The sequence below is a fragment of the Ranitomeya variabilis genome, chromosome 5, assembly GCF_051348905.1.
Source record: "Ranitomeya variabilis isolate aRanVar5 chromosome 5, aRanVar5.hap1, whole genome shotgun sequence".
Classification (NCBI taxonomy): Eukaryota; Metazoa; Chordata; class Amphibia; order Anura; family Dendrobatidae; genus Ranitomeya; species Ranitomeya variabilis.
In genome coordinates, this window is record NC_135236.1 from 89,353,908 (window position 1) to 89,369,244 (window position 15,337).

The 15,337-nt window shown below is 38.0% G+C and overlaps 19 non-coding genes across 19 annotated transcripts; all 19 read left to right on the top strand.

Annotated features, from left to right (window-relative positions):
• The first annotated feature begins 59 nt into the window (after nt 1-59).
• Nucleotides 60-132, top strand: TRNAR-CCU (transfer RNA arginine (anticodon CCU)). Its single transcript has one exon. It is a non-coding gene; the product is annotated as a tRNA-Arg (tRNA).
• An 867-nt stretch (nt 133-999) lies between these two features.
• TRNAI-UAU (transfer RNA isoleucine (anticodon UAU)) lies at nt 1,000-1,092 on the top strand. Its single transcript is given in 2 exon segments — nt 1,000-1,037; nt 1,057-1,092. It is a non-coding gene; the product is annotated as a tRNA-Ile (tRNA).
• A 739-nt stretch (nt 1,093-1,831) lies between these two features.
• TRNAR-CCU (transfer RNA arginine (anticodon CCU)) lies at nt 1,832-1,904 on the top strand. Its single transcript has one exon. It is a non-coding gene; the product is annotated as a tRNA-Arg (tRNA).
• Nucleotides 1,905-2,771: 867 nt separating this feature from the next.
• On the top strand, nt 2,772-2,864 carry TRNAI-UAU (transfer RNA isoleucine (anticodon UAU)). Its single transcript is given in 2 exon segments — nt 2,772-2,809; nt 2,829-2,864. It is a non-coding gene; the product is annotated as a tRNA-Ile (tRNA).
• Nucleotides 2,865-3,603: 739 nt separating this feature from the next.
• On the top strand, nt 3,604-3,676 carry TRNAR-CCU (transfer RNA arginine (anticodon CCU)). The gene has a single exon. It is a non-coding gene; the product is annotated as a tRNA-Arg (tRNA).
• An 867-nt stretch (nt 3,677-4,543) lies between these two features.
• On the top strand, nt 4,544-4,636 carry TRNAI-UAU (transfer RNA isoleucine (anticodon UAU)). The gene is given in 2 exon segments: nt 4,544-4,581; nt 4,601-4,636. It is a non-coding gene; the product is annotated as a tRNA-Ile (tRNA).
• A 447-nt stretch (nt 4,637-5,083) lies between these two features.
• TRNAR-CCU (transfer RNA arginine (anticodon CCU)) lies at nt 5,084-5,156 on the top strand. Its single transcript has one exon. It is a non-coding gene; the product is annotated as a tRNA-Arg (tRNA).
• Nucleotides 5,157-6,562: 1,406 nt separating this feature from the next.
• On the top strand, nt 6,563-6,635 carry TRNAR-CCU (transfer RNA arginine (anticodon CCU)). The gene has a single exon. It is a non-coding gene; the product is annotated as a tRNA-Arg (tRNA).
• An 867-nt stretch (nt 6,636-7,502) lies between these two features.
• On the top strand, nt 7,503-7,595 carry TRNAI-UAU (transfer RNA isoleucine (anticodon UAU)). Its single transcript is given in 2 exon segments — nt 7,503-7,540; nt 7,560-7,595. It is a non-coding gene; the product is annotated as a tRNA-Ile (tRNA).
• Nucleotides 7,596-8,042: 447 nt separating this feature from the next.
• On the top strand, nt 8,043-8,115 carry TRNAR-CCU (transfer RNA arginine (anticodon CCU)). Its single transcript has one exon. It is a non-coding gene; the product is annotated as a tRNA-Arg (tRNA).
• Nucleotides 8,116-8,982: 867 nt separating this feature from the next.
• On the top strand, nt 8,983-9,075 carry TRNAI-UAU (transfer RNA isoleucine (anticodon UAU)). Its single transcript is given in 2 exon segments — nt 8,983-9,020; nt 9,040-9,075. It is a non-coding gene; the product is annotated as a tRNA-Ile (tRNA).
• A 447-nt stretch (nt 9,076-9,522) lies between these two features.
• TRNAR-CCU (transfer RNA arginine (anticodon CCU)) lies at nt 9,523-9,595 on the top strand. Its single transcript has one exon. It is a non-coding gene; the product is annotated as a tRNA-Arg (tRNA).
• An 867-nt stretch (nt 9,596-10,462) lies between these two features.
• Nucleotides 10,463-10,555, top strand: TRNAI-UAU (transfer RNA isoleucine (anticodon UAU)). Its single transcript is given in 2 exon segments — nt 10,463-10,500; nt 10,520-10,555. It is a non-coding gene; the product is annotated as a tRNA-Ile (tRNA).
• Nucleotides 10,556-11,002: 447 nt separating this feature from the next.
• On the top strand, nt 11,003-11,075 carry TRNAR-CCU (transfer RNA arginine (anticodon CCU)). The gene has a single exon. It is a non-coding gene; the product is annotated as a tRNA-Arg (tRNA).
• Nucleotides 11,076-11,942: 867 nt separating this feature from the next.
• Nucleotides 11,943-12,035, top strand: TRNAI-UAU (transfer RNA isoleucine (anticodon UAU)). The gene is given in 2 exon segments: nt 11,943-11,980; nt 12,000-12,035. It is a non-coding gene; the product is annotated as a tRNA-Ile (tRNA).
• A 447-nt stretch (nt 12,036-12,482) lies between these two features.
• On the top strand, nt 12,483-12,555 carry TRNAR-CCU (transfer RNA arginine (anticodon CCU)). The gene has a single exon. It is a non-coding gene; the product is annotated as a tRNA-Arg (tRNA).
• An 855-nt stretch (nt 12,556-13,410) lies between these two features.
• Nucleotides 13,411-13,503, top strand: TRNAI-UAU (transfer RNA isoleucine (anticodon UAU)). Its single transcript is given in 2 exon segments — nt 13,411-13,448; nt 13,468-13,503. It is a non-coding gene; the product is annotated as a tRNA-Ile (tRNA).
• Nucleotides 13,504-13,950: 447 nt separating this feature from the next.
• On the top strand, nt 13,951-14,023 carry TRNAR-CCU (transfer RNA arginine (anticodon CCU)). The gene has a single exon. It is a non-coding gene; the product is annotated as a tRNA-Arg (tRNA).
• An 858-nt stretch (nt 14,024-14,881) lies between these two features.
• On the top strand, nt 14,882-14,974 carry TRNAI-UAU (transfer RNA isoleucine (anticodon UAU)). Its single transcript is given in 2 exon segments — nt 14,882-14,919; nt 14,939-14,974. It is a non-coding gene; the product is annotated as a tRNA-Ile (tRNA).
• The last annotated feature ends 363 nt before the right edge of the window (nt 14,975-15,337 follow it).

Genomic DNA, 15,337 nt, shown 5'->3' on the forward strand with positions numbered 1-15,337 from the left:
TGAGTGATTCACTCTTGTGGTAACCAAAGAAAGTCTGGATTTTTAAGCTACTCCATCAAGCCCCAGTGGCCTAATGGATAAGGCACTGGCCTCCTAAGCCAGGGATTGTGGGTTCAAGTCCCATCTGGGGTGCTTGTTGATTTCCCTTTCCAACAGTTTCTCATGGAAGGTTGATGGTGCAGGTGTAAACTGTTCTCCTTGTGTTGTTTCTTTGTAAATTAGTTCTTGCAAACCTCTACCCTTTACAACGATCCATTCCATGTACTGAGAGAAGTGTTAACACGCAATTGTGTGGGGCCGACAAACATAGCATCTTAATTGTTTGCATCATCATTTATGACCCAAATAACAAAGAGTATCTTTTCTAAGATATGGATATGCTTTCAACCACACAATATTGGCAAATATCAAAATCAAAAATTATAATTGAAAAATGTAAACGGTTTTTGAAACATTTTGGACAACGTTCTTTTTTTCATATCATGTTCTTTCTTACAAAACAAAATGAGTAATCTTTCAATTTTCACCCTGGCCACTGGGAATATTTTGGACTCAAACATCCTGTCGTTCTAGAGCAGTTTTGCTTAATATCAGAGGTATGGTTACAAAGACTGACAACACCTCTTTACGCTGCTGTTAACACAGGATCTAGGAATCACAAAAGGTGATGTCACAGATGACCCTGCAGCCCCTGAATTCAGAAGAATTTTTTATATCGTCAATGTCTGTTCATTGCAGCAAATGTAAGTGCGCATTTCCTGAAGAAAAAAAAAACAAAAAAAAAAACAGCATGTTTAAGTCTAAAATGACCCAGCGTCCAGTGTATAAATTTCTCATTTTCATTTTTAATAAAGATTGTGATATGGTAAAATATATATTGTCAAACATTATAATAAAACCTTAGAAACCTGTTGTAAGCAATCATTAATTTTCTGAAGAACTATCCCATTTCAATTTTTTTTTTTAATCAAATTTATGTCATAGCGTTGTACCCAGTCAGCTCCAGTGGCGCAATTGGTCAGCGCGCGGTACTTATAAAGCAGTAACTGTCAAGTGATGCCGAGGTTGTGAGTTCGACCCTCACCTGGAGCATTCTATTCTTGCCTTCGTTTTGTATTTTTTACTACTGAAGTCGTTGAATCGGTTCATGATCTTGTGTCAAGATTAAGGCTACGTTCACATTTGCGGTCAGCGTCGCAGCGGCGCCGCATGCGTCATGCGCCCCTATACTTAACATGGGGGCGCATGGACATGCGTTGTGCTGCATTTTGCGCCGCATGGCCGCAAGCGTTGGACGCAAGAAACGCTTCAAGTTGCATTTTTTTTGCTTCCAACTTGCGGGCAAAAACGACGCATGCGGCGCAAAACGCAGCGTTTTAGCGTGCGTTTTGCCGCGTTTTTGTTTGCGTTGTGCGCTGCGGCGCCGACGCTGCGGCGCACAACGCAAATATGAACGTAGCGAGAGAAATTTCAACGAGATATTTGTTGTTTAAATTTTTGTATTTTTTTAAATTGCCGCAGGTTGGACAAGTCTATTGAGTCCCACCGTAATCTGGTGTCATAATTGAAAGGGAAATGTGGAAGATATCTATTTAGTTTTTCAGGCTTCTGGCAGTCCAATAAACTTTCCATCATCGGCATTGATAACGTACAGTGACCCGACAAAGTTAGCCCTGGCTCTCTTCTAAAATAAAGATGCATGTGCATTCGGACGGTTTGTTTCAATTTGGAGTTCAAACGTACAAGATCGTCCTTGATAACTCAATCAAAAGTGAGTGATTCACTCTTGTGGTAACCAAAGAAAGTCTGGATATTTAAGCTACTCCATCAAGCCCCAGTGGCCTAATGGATAAGGCACTGGCCTCCTAAGCCAGGGATTGTGGGTTCAAGTCCCATCTGGGGTGCTTGTTGATTTCCCTTTCCAACAGTTTCTCATGGAAGGTTGATGGTGCAGGTGTAAACTGTTCTCCTTGTGTTGTTTCTTTGTAAATTAGTTCTTGCAAACCTCTACCCTTTACAACGATCCATTCCATGTACTGAGAGAAGTGTTAACACGCAATTGTGTGGGGCCGACAAACATAGCATCTTAATTGTTTGCATCATCATTTATGACCCAAATAACAAAGAGTATCTTTTCTAAGATATGGATATGCTTTCAACCACACAATATTGGCAAATATCAAAATCAAAAATTATAATTGAAAAATGTAAACGGTTTTTGAAACATTTTGGACAACGTTCTTTTTTTCATATCATGTTCTTTCTTACAAAACAAAATGAGTAATCTTTCAATTTTCACCCTGGCCACTGGGAATATTTTGGACTCAAACATCCTGTCGTTCTAGAGCAGTTTTGCTTAATATCAGAGGTATGGTTACAAAGACTGACAACACCTCTTTACGCTGCTGTTAACACAGGATCTAGGAATCACAAAAGGTGATGTCACAGATGACCCTGCAGCCCCTGAATTCAGAAGAATTTTTTATATCGTCAATGTCTGTTCATTGCAGCAAATGTAAGTGCGCATTTCCTGAAGAAAAAAAAAACAAAAAAAAAAACAGCATGTTTAAGTCTAAAATGACCCAGCGTCCAGTGTATAAATTTCTCATTTTCATTTTTAATAAAGATTGTGATATGGTAAAATATATATTGTCAAACATTATAATAAAACCTTAGAAACCTGTTGTAAGCAATCATTAATTTTCTGAAGAACTATCCCATTTCAATTTTTTTTTTTAATCAAATTTATGTCATAGCGTTGTACCCAGTCAGCTCCAGTGGCGCAATCGGTCAGCGCGCGGTACTTATAAAGCAGTAACTGTCGAGTGATGCCGAGGTTGTGAGTTCGACCCTCACCTGGAGCATTCTATTCTTGCCTACGTTTTGTATTTTTTACTACTGAAGTCGTTTAATCGGTTCATGATCTAGTGTCAAGATTAAGGCTACGTTCACATTTGCGGTCAGCGCCGCAGCGGCGCCGCATGCGTCATGCGCCCCTATACTTAACATGGGGGCGCATGGACATGCGTTGTGCTGCGTTTTGCGCCGCATGGCCGCAAGCGTTGGACGCAAGAAACGCTTCAAGTTGCATTTTTTTTGCTTCCAACTTGCGGGCAAAAACGACGCATGCGGCGCAAAACGCAGCGTTTTAGCGTGCGTTTTGCCGCGTTTTTGTTTGCGTTGTGCGCTGCGGCGCCGACGCTGCGGCGCACAACGCAAATGTGAACGTAGCGAGAGAAATTTCAACGAGATATTTGTTGTTTAAATTTTTGTATTTTTTTAAATTGCCGCAGGTTGGACAAGTCTATTGAGTCCCACCGTAATCTGGTGTCATAATTGAAAGGGAAATGTGGAAGATATCTATTTAGTTTTTCAGGCTTCTGGCAGTCCAATAAACTTTCCATCATCGGCATTGATAACGTACAGTGACCCGACAAAGTTAGCCCTGGCTCTCTTCTAAAATAAAGATGCATGTGCATTCGGACGGTTTGTTTCAATTTGGAGTTCAAACGTACAAGATCGTCCTTGATAACTCAATCAAAAGTGAGTGATTCACTCTTGTGGTAACCAAAGAAAGTCTGGATATTTAAGCTACTCCATTAAGCCTCAGTGGCCTAATGGATAAGGCACTGGCCTCCTAAACCAGGGATTGTGGGTTCAAGTCCCATCTGGGGTGCTTGTTGATTTCCCTTTCCAACAGTTTCTCATGGAAGGTTGATGGTGCAGGTGTAAACTGTTCTCCTTGTGTTGTTTCTTTGTAAATTAGTTCTTGCAAACCTCTACCCTTTACAACGATCCTTTCCATGTACTGAGAGAAGTGTTAACACGCAATTGTGTGGGGCCGACAAACATAGCATCTTAATTGTTTGCATCGTCATTTATGACCCAAATAACAAAGAGTATCTTTTCTAAGATATGGATATGCTTTCAACCACACAATATTGGCAAATATCAAAATCAAAAATTATAATTGAAAAATGTAAACGGTTTTTGAAACATTTTGGACAACGTTCTTTTTTTCATATCATGTTCTTTCTTACAAAACAAAATGAGTAATCTTTCAATTTTCACCCTGGCCACTGGGAATATTTTGGACTCAAACATCCTGTCGTTCTAGAGCAGTTTTGCTTAATATCAGAGGTATGGTTACAAAGACTGACAACACCTCTTTACGCAGCTGTTAACACAGGATCTAGGAATCACAAAAGGTGATGTCACAGATGACCCTGCAGCCCCTGAATTCAGAAGAATTTTTTATATCGTCAATGTCTGTTCATTGCAGCAAATGTAAGTGCGCATTTCCTGAAGAAAAAAAAAACAAAAAAAAAACCAGGATGTTTGAGTCTAAAATGACCCAGCGTCCAGTGTATAAATTTCTCATTTTCATTTTTAATAAAGATTGTGATATGGTAAAATATATATTGTCAAACATTATAATAAAACCTTAGAAACCTGTTGTAAGCAATCATTAATTTTCTGAAGAACTATCCCATTTCAATTTTTTTTTTTAATCAAATTTATGTCATAGCGTTGTACCCAGTCAGCTCCAGTGGCGCAATCGGTCAGCACGCGGTACTTATAAAGCAGTAACTGTCGAGTGATGCCGAGGTTGTGAGTTCGACCCTCACCTGGAGCATTCTATTCTTGCCTTCGTTTTGTATTTTTTACTACTGAAGTCGTTGAATCGGTTCATGATCTAGTGTCAAGATTAAGAGAGAAATTTCAACGAGATATTTGTTGTTTAAATTTTTGTATTTTTTTAAATTGCCGCAGGTTGGACAAGTCTATTGAGTCCCACCGTAATCTGGTGTCATAATTGAAAGGGAAATGTGGAAGATATCTATTTAGTTTTTCAGGCTTCTGGCAGTCCAATAAACTTTCCATCATCGGCATTGATAACGTACAGTGACCCGACAAAGTTAGCCCTGGCTCTCTTCTAAAATAAAGATGCATGTGCATTCGGACGGTTTGTTTCAATTTGGAGTTCAAAAGTACAAGATCGTTCTTGATAACTCAATCAAAAGTGAGTGATTCACTCTTGTGGTAACCAAAGAAAGTCTGGATTTTTAAGCTACTTCATCAAGCCCCAGTGGCCTAATGGATAAGGCCCTGGCCTCCTAAGCCAGGGATTGTGGGTTCAAGTCCCATCTGGGGTGCTTGTTGATTTCCCTTTCCAACAGTTTCTCATGGAAGGTTGATGGTGCAGGTGTAAACTGTTCTCCTTGTGTTGTTTCTTTGTAAATTAGTTCTTGCAAACCTCTACCCTTTACAACGATCCTTTCCATGTACTGAGAGAAGTGTTAACACGCAATTGTGTGGGGCCGACAAACATAGCATCTTAATTGTTTGCATCGTCATTTATGACCCAAATAACAAAGAGTATCTTTTCTAAGATATGGATATGCTTTCAACCACACAATATTGGCAAATATCAAAATCAAAAATTATAATTGAAAAATGTAAACGGTTTTTGAAACATTTTGGACAACGTTCTTTTTTTCATATCATGTTCTTTCTTACAAAACAAAATGAGTAATCTTTCAATTTTCACCCTGGCCACTGGGAATATTTTGGACTCAAACATCCTGTCGTTCTAGAGCAGTTTTGCTTAATATCAGAGGTATGGTTACAAAGACTGACAACACCTCTGTACGCAGCTGTTAACACAGGATCTAGGAATCACAAAAGGTGATGTCACAGATGACCCTGCAGCCCCTGAATTCAGAAGAATTTTTTATATCGTCAATGTCTGTTCATTGCAGCAAATGTAAGTGCGCATTTCCTGAAGAAAAAAAAACAAAAAAAAAACCAGGATGTTTGAGTCTAAAATGACCCAGCGTCCAGTGTATAAATTTCTCATTTTCATTTTTAATAAAGATTGTGATATGGTAAAATATATATTGTCAAACATTATAATAAAACCTTAGAAACCTGTTGTAAGCAATCATTAATTTTCTGAAGAACTATCCCATTTCAATTTTTTTTTTTAATCAAATTTATGTCATAGCGGTGTACCCAGTCATCTCCAGTGGCGCAATCGGTCAGCGCGTGGTACTTATAAAGCAGTAACTGTCGAGTGATGCCGAGGTTGTGAGTTCGACCCTCACCTGGATCATTCTATTCTTGCCTTCGTTTTGTATTTTTTACTACTGAAGTCGTTGAATCGGTTCATGATCTAGTGTCAAGATTAAGAGAGAAATTTCAACGAGATATTTGTTGTTTAAATTTTTGTATTTTTTTAAATTGCCGCAGGTTGGACAAGTCTATTGAGTCCCACCGTAATCTGGTGTCATAATTGAAAGGGAAATGTGGAAGATATCTATTTAGTTTTTCAAGCTTCTGGCAGTCCAATAAACTTTCCATCATCGGCATTAATAACGTACAGTGACCCGACAAAGTTAGCCCTGGCTCTCTTCTAAAATAAAGATGCATGTGCATTCGGACGGTTTGTTTCAATTTGGAGTTCAAAAGTACAAGATCGTTCTTGATAACTCAATCAAAAGTGAGTGATTCACTCTTGTGGTAACCAAAGAAAGTCTGGATTTTTAAGCTACTTCATCAAGCCCCAGTGGCCTAATGGATAAGGCCCTGGCCTCCTAAGCCAGGGATTGTGGGTTCAAGTCCCATCTGGGGTGCTTGTTGATTTCCCTTTCCAACAGTTTCTCATGGAAGGTTGATGGTGCAGGTGTAAACTGTTCTCCTTGTGTTGTTTCTTTGTAAATTAGTTCTTGCAAACCTCTACCCTTTACAACGATCCTTTCCATGTACTGAGAGAAGTGTTAACACGCAATTGTGTGGGGCCGACAAACATAGCATCTTAATTGTTTGCATCGTCATTTATGACCCAAATAACAAAGAGTATCTTTTCTAAGATATGGATATGCTTTCAACCACACAATATTGGCAAATATCAAAATCAAAAATTATAATTGAAAAATATAAACGGTTTTTGAAACATTTTGGACAACGTTCTTTTTTTCATATCATGTTCTTTCTTACAAAACAAAATGAGTAATCTTTCAATTTTCACCCTGGCCACTGGGAATATTTTGGACTCAAACATCCTGTCGTTCTAGAGCAGTTTTGCTTAATATCAGAGGTATGGTTACAAAGACTGACAACACCTCTGTACGCAGCTGTTAACACAGGATCTAGGAATCACAAAAGGTGATGTCACAGATGACCCTGCAGCCCCTGAATTCAGAAGAATTTTTTATATCGTCAATGTCTGTTCATTGCAGCAAATGTAAGTGCGCATTTCCTGAAGAAAAAAAAAACAAAAAAAAAAACAGGATGTTTGAGTCTAAAATGACCCAGCGTCCAGTGTATAAATTTCTCATTTTCATTTTTAATAAAGATTGTGATATGGTAAAATATTTATTGTCAAACATTATAATAAAACCTTAGAAACCTGTTGTAAGCAATCATTAATTTTCTGAAGAACTATCCCATTTCAATTTTTTTTTTTAATCAAATTTATGTCATAGCGGTGTACCCAGTCAGCTCCAGTGGCGCAATCGGTCAGCGCGCGGTATTTATAAAGCAGTAACTGTCGAGTGATGCCGAGGTTGTGAGTTCGACCCTCACCTGGAGCATTCTATTCTTGCCTTCGTTTTGTATTTTTTACTACTGAAGTCGTTGAATCGGTTCATGATCTAGTGTCAAGATTAAGAGAGAAATTTCAACGAGATATTTGTTGTTTAAATTTTTGTATTTTTTTAAATTGCCGCAGGTTGGACAAGTCTATTGAGTCCCACCGTAATCTGGTGTCATAATTGAAAGGGAAATGTGGAAGATATCTATTTAGTTTTTCAGGCTTCTGGCAGTCCAATAAACTTTCCATCATCGGCATTGATAACGTACAGTGACCCGACAAAGTTAGCCCTGGCTCTCTTCTAAAATAAAGATGCATGTGCATTCGGACGGTTTGTTTCAATTTGGAGTTCAAACGTACAAGATCGTCCTTGATAACTCAATCAAAAGTGAGTGATTCACTCTTGTGGTAACCAAAGAAAGTCTGGATTTTTAAGCTACTCCATCAAGCCCCAGTGGCCTAATGGATAAGGCACTGGCCTCCTAAGCCAGGGATTGTGGGTTCAAGTCCCATCTGGGGTGCTTGTTGATTTCCCTTTCCAACAGTTTCTCATGGAAGGTTGATGGTGCAGGTGTAAACTGTTCTCCTTGTGTTGTTTCTTTGTAAATTAGTTCTTGCAAACCTCTACCCTTTACAACGATCCTTTCCATGTACTGAGAGAAGTGTTAACACGCAATTGTGTGGGGCCGACAAACATAGCATCTTAATTGTTTGCATCGTCATTTATGACCCAAATAACAAAGAGTATCTTTTCTAAGATATGGATATGCTTTCAACCACACAATATTGGCAAATATCAAAATCAAAAATTATAATTGAAAAATGTAAACGGTTTTTGAAACATTTTGGACAACGTTCTTTTTTTCATATCATGTTCTTTCTTACAAAACAAAATGAGTAATCTTTCAATTTTCACCCTGGCCACTGGGAATATTTTGGACTCAAACATCCTGTCGTTCTAGAGCAGTTTTGCTTAATATCAGAGGTATGGTTACAAAGACTGACAACACCTCTGTACGCAGCTGTTAACACAGGATCTAGGAATCACAAAAGGTGATGTCACAGATGACCCTGCAGCCCCTGAATTCAGAAGAATTTTTTATATCGTCAATGTCTGTTCATTGCAGCAAATGTAAGTGCGCATTTCCTGAAGAAAAAAAAACCAAAAAAAAAACCAGGATGTTTGAGTCTAAAATGACCCAGCGTCCAGTGTATAAATTTCTCATTTTCATTTTTAATAAAGATTGTGATATGGTAAAATATTTATTGTCAAACATTATAATAAAACCTTAGAAACCTGTTGTAAGCAATCATTAATTTTCTGAAGAACTATCCCATTTCAATTTTTTTTTTTAATCAAATTTATGTCATAGCGGTGTACCCAGTCAGCTCCAGTGGCGCAATCGGTCAGCGCGCGGTACTTATAAAGCAGTAACTGTCGAGTGATGCCGAGGTTGTGAGTTCGACCCTCACCTGGAGCATTCTATTCTTGCCTTCGTTTTGTATTTTTTACTACTGAAGTCATTGAATCGGTTCATGATCTAGTGTCAAGATTAAGAGAGAAATTTCAACGAGATATTTGTTGTTTAAATTTTTGTATTTTTTTAAATTGCCGCAGGTTGGACAAGTCTATTGAGTCCCACCGTAATCTGGTGTCATAATTGAAAGTGAAATGTGGAAGATATCTATTTAGTTTTTCAGGCTTCTGGCAGTCCAATAAACTTTCCATCATCGGCATTGATAACGTACAGTGACCCGACAAAGTTAGCCCTGGCTCTCTTCTAAAATAAAGATGCATGTGCATTCGGACGGTTTGTTTCAATTTGGAGTTCAAACGTACAAGATCGTCCTTGATAACTCAATCAAAAGTGAGTGATTCACTCTTGTGGTAACCAAAGAAAGTCTGGATTTTTAAGCTACTCCATCAAGCCCCAGTGGCCTAATGGATAAGGCACTGGCCTCCTAAGCCAGGGATTGTGGGTTCAAGTCCCATCTGGGGTGCTTGTTGATTTCCCTTTCCAACAGTTTCTCATGGAAGGTTGATGGTGCAGGTGTAAACTGTTCTCCTTGTGTTGTTTCTTTGTAAATTAGTTCTTGCAAACCTCTACCCTTTACAACGATCCATTCCATGTACTGAGAGAAGTGTTAACACGCAATTGTGTGGGGCCGACAAACATAGCATCTTAATTGTTTGCATCATCATTTATGACCCAAATAACAAAGAGTATCTTTTCTAAGATATGGATATGCTTTCAACCACACAATATTGGCAAATATCAAAATCAAAAATTATAATTGAAAAATGTAAACGGTTTTTGAAACATTTTGGACAACGTTCTTTTTTTCATATCATGTTCTTTCTTACAAAACAAAATGAGTAATCTTTCAATTTTCACCCTGGCCACTGGGAATATTTTGGACTCAAACATCCTGTTGTTCTAGAGCAGTTTTGCTTAATATCAGAGGTATGGTTACAAAGACTGACAACACCTCTTTACGCAGCTGTTAACACAGGATCTAGGAATCACAAAAGGTGATGTCACAGATGACCCTGCAGCCCCTGAATTCAGAAGAATTTTTTATATCGTCAATGTCTGTTCATTGCAGCAAATGTAAGTGCGCATTTCCTGAAGAAAAAAAAAAAAAAAAAAAAACCAGGATGTTTGAGTCTAAAATGACCCAGCGTCCAGTGTATAAATTTCTCATTTTCATTTTTAATAAAGATTGTGATATGGTAAAATATATATTGTCAAACATTATAATAAAACCTTAGAAACCTGTTGTAAGCAATCATTAATTTTCTGAAGAACTATCCCATTTCAATTTTTTTTTTTAATCAAATTTATGTCATAGCGGTGTACCCAGTCAGCTCCAGTGGCGCAATCGGTCAGCGCGCGGTACTTATAAAGCAGTAACTGTCGAGTGATGCCGAGGTTGTGAGTTCGACCCTCACCTGGAGCATTCTATTCTTGCCTTCGTTTTGTATTTTTTACTACTGAAGTCGTTGAATCGGTTCATGATCTAGTGTCAAGATTAAGAGAGAAATTTCAACGAGATATTTGTTGTTTAAATTTTTGTATTTTTTTAAATTGCCGCAGGTTGGACAAGTCTATTGAGTCCCACCGTAATCTGGTGTCATAATTGAAAGGGAAATGTGGAAGATATCTATTTAGTTTTTCAGGCTTCTGGCAGTCCAATAAACTTTCCATCATCGGCATTAATAACGTACAGTGACCCGACAAAGTTAGCCCTGGCTCTCTTCTAAAATAAAGATGCATGTGCATTCGGACGGTTTGTTTCAATTTGGAGTTCAAAAGTACAAGATCGTTCTTGATAACTCAATCAAAAGTGAGTGATTCACTCTTGTGGTAACCAAAGAAAGTCTGGATTTTTAAGCTACTTCATCAAGCCCCAGTGGCCTAATGGATAAGGCACTGGCCTCCTAAGCCAGGGATTGTGGGTTCAAGTCCCATCTGGGGTGCTTGTTGATTTCCCTTTCCAACAGTTTCTCATGGAAGGTTGATGGTGCAGGTGTAAACTGTTCTCCTTGTGTTGTTTCTTTGTAAATTAGTTCTTGCAAACCTCTACCCTTTACAACGATCCTTTCCATGTACTGAGAGAAGTGTTAACACGCAATTGTGTGGGGCCGACAAACATAGCATCTTAATTGTTAGCATCGTCATTTATGACCCAAATAACAAAGAGTATCTTTTCTAAGATATGGATATGCTTTCAACCACACAATATTGGCAAATATCAAAATCAAAAATTATAATTGAAAAATATAAACGGTGTTTGAAACATTTTGGACAACGTTCTTTTTTTCATATCATGTTCTTTCTTACAAAACAAAATGAGTAATCTTTCAATTTTCACCCTGGCCACTGGGAATATTTTGGACTCAAACATCCTGTCGTTCTAGAGCAGTTTTGCTTAATATCAGAGGTATGGTTACAAAGACTGACAACACCTCTGTACGCAGCTGTTAACACAGGATCTAGGAATCACAAAAGGTGATGTCACAGATGACCCTGCAGCCCCTGAATTCAGAAGAATTTTTTATATCGTCAATGTCTGTTCATTGCAGCAAATGTAAGTGCGCATTTCCTGAAGAAAAAAAAAACAAAAAAAAAAACAGGATGTTTGAGTCTAAAATGACCCAGCGTCCAGTGTATAAATTTCTCATTTTCATTTTTAATAAAGATTGTGATATGGTAAAATATTTATTGTCAAACATTATAATAAAACCTTAGAAACCTGTTGTAAGCAATCATTAATTTTCTGAAGAACTATCCCATTTCAATTTTTTTTTTTAATCAAATTTATGTCATAGCGGTGTACCCAGTCAGCTCCAGTGGCGCAATCGGTCAGCGCGCGGTATTTATAAAGCAGTAACTGTCGAGTGATGCCGAGGTTGTGAGTTCGACCCTCACCTGGAGCATTCTATTCTTGCCTTCGTTTTGTATTTTTTACTACTGAAGTCATTGAATCGGTTCATGATCTAGTGTCAAGATTAAGAGAGAAATTTCAACGAGATATTTGTTGTTTAAATTTTTGTATTTTTTTAAATTGCCGCAGGTTGGACAAGTCTATTGAGTCCCACCGTAATCTGGTGTCATAATTGAAAGGGAAATGTGGAAGATATCTATTTAGTTTTTCAGGCTTCTGGCAGTCCAATAAACTTTCCATCATCGGCATTGATAACGTACAGTGACCCGACAAAGTTAGCCCTGGCTCTCTTCTAAAATAAAGATGCATGTGCATTCGGACGGTTTGTTTCAATTTGGAGTTCAAACGTACAAGATCGTCCTTGATAACTCAATCAAAAGTGAGTGATTCACTCTTGTGGTAACCAAAGAAAGTCTGGATTTTTAAGCTACTCCATCAAGCCCCAGTGGCCTAATGGATAAGGCACTGGCCTCCTAAGCCAGGGATTGTGGGTTCAAGTCCCATCTGGGGTGCTTGTTGATTTCCCTTTCCAACAGTTTCTCATGGAGGGTTGATGGTGCAGGTGTAAACTGTTCTCCTTGTGTTGTTTCTTTGTAAATTAGTTCTTGCAAACCTCTACCCTTTACAACGATCCTTTCCATGTACTGAGAGAAGTGTTAACACGCAATTGTGTGGGGCCGACAAACATAGCATCTTAATTGTTTGCATCGTCATTTATGACCCAAATAACAAAGAGTATCTTTTCTAAGATATGGATATGCTTTCAACCACACAATATTGGCAAATATCAAAATCAAAAATTATAATTGAAAAATGTAAACGGTTTTTGAAACATTTTGGACAACGTTCTTTTTTTCATATCATGTTCTTTCTTACAAAACAAAATGAGTAATCTTTCAATTTTCACCCTGGCCACTGGGAATATTTTGGACTCAAACATCCTGTCGTTCTAGAGCAGTTTTGCTTAATATCAGAGGTATGGTTACAAAGACTGACAACACCTCTGTACGCAGCTGTTAACACAGGATCTAGGAATCACAAAAGGTGATGTCACAGATGACCCTGCAGCCCCTGAATTCAGAAGAATTTTTTATATCGTCAATGTCTGTTCATTGCAGCAAATGTAAGTGCGAATTTCCTGAAGAAAAAAAAAACAGGATGTTTGAGTCTAAAATGACCCAGCGTCCAGTGTATAAATTTCTCATTTTTATTTTTAATAAAGATTGTGATATGGTAAAATATTTATTGTCAAACATTATAATAAAACCTTAGAAACCTGTTGTAAGCAATCATTAATTTTCTGAAGAACTATCCCATTTCAATTTTTTTTTTTAATCAAATTTATGTCATAGCGGTGTACCCAGTCAGCTCCAGTGGCGCAATCGGTCAGCGCGCGGTATTTATAAAGCAGTAACTGTCGAGTGATGCCGAGGTTGTGAGTTCGACCCTCACCTGGAGCATTCTATTCTTGCCTTCATTTTGTATTTTTTACTACTGAAGTCGTTGAATCGGTTCATGATCTAGTGTCAAGATTAAGAGAGAAATTTCAACGAGATAATTGTTGTTTAAATTTTTGTATTTTTTTAAATTGCCGCAGGTTGGACAAGTCTATTGAGTCCCACCGTAATCTGGTGTCATAATTGAAAGGGAAATGTGGAAGATATCTATTTAGTTTTTCAGGCTTCTGGCAGTCCAATAAACTTTCCATCATCGGCATTGATAACGTACAGTGACCCGACAAAGTTAGCCCTGGCTCTCTTCTAAAATAAAGATGCATGTGCATTCGGACGGTTTGTTTCAATTTGGAGTTCAAACGTACAAGATCGTCCTTGATAACTCAATCAAAAGTGAGTGATTCACTCTTGTGGTAACCAAAGAAAGTCTGGATTTTTAAGCTACTCCATCAAGCCCCAGTAGCCTAATGGATAAGGCACTGGCCTCCTAAGCCAGGGATTGTGGGTTCAAGTCCCATCTGGGGTGCTTGTTGATTTCCCTTTCCAACAGTTTCTCGTTGATGGTGCAGGTGTAAACTGTTCTCCTTGTGTTGTTTCTTTGTAAATTAGTTCTTGCAAACCTCTACCCTTTACAACGATCCTTTCCATGTACTGAGAGAAGTGTTAACACGCAATTGTGTGGGGCCGACAAACATAGCATCTTAATTGTTTGCATCGTCATTTATGACCCAAATAACAAAGAGTATCTTTTCTAAGATATGGATATGCTTTCAACCACACAATATTGGCAAATATCAAAATCAAAAATTATAATTGAAAAATGTAAACGGTTTTTGAAACATTTTGGACAACGTTCTTTTTTTCATATCATGTTCTTTCTTACAAAACAAAATGAGTAATCTTTCAATTTTCACCCTGGCCACTGGGAATATTTTGGACTCAAACATCCTGTCGTTCTAGAGCAGTTTTGCTTAATATCAGAGGTATGGTTACAAAGACTGACAACACCTCTGTACGCAGCTGTTAACACAGGATCTAGGAATCACAAAAGGTGATGTCACAGATGACCCTGCAGCCCCTGAATTCAGAAGAATTTTTTATATCGTCAATGTCTGTTAATTGCAGCAAATGTAAGTGCGCATTTCCTGAAGAAAAAAAAAACAAAAAAAAAACAGGATGTTTGAGTCTAAAATGACCCAGCGTCCAGTGTATAAATTTCTCATTTTCATTTTTAATAAAGATTGTGATATGGTAAAATATTTATTGTCAAACATTATAATAAAACCTTAGAAACCTGTTGTAAGCAATCATTAATTTTCTGAAGAACTATCCCATTTCAATTTTTTTTTTAATCAAATTTATGTCATAGCGGTGTACCCAGTCAGCTCCAGTGGCGCAATCGGTCAGCGCGCGGTACTTATAAAGCAGTAACTGTCGAGTGATGCCGAGGTTGTGAGTTCGACCCTCACCTGGAGCATTCTATTCTTGCCTTCGTTTTGTATTTTTTACTACTGAAGTCGTTGAATCGGTTCATGATCTAGTGTCAAGATTAAGAGAGAAATTTCAATGAGATATTTGTTGTTTAAATTTTTGTATTTTTTTAAATTGCCGCAGGTTGGACAAGTCTATTGAGTCCCACCGTAATCTGGTGTCATAATTGAAAGGGAAATGTGGAAGATATCTATTTAGTTTTTCAGGCTTCTGGCAGTCCAATAAACTTTCCATCATCGGCATTGATAACGTACAGTGACCCGACAAAGTTAGCCCTGGCTCTCTTCTAAAATAAAGATGCATGTGCATTCGGACGGTTTGTTTCAATTTGGAGTTCAAACGTACAAGA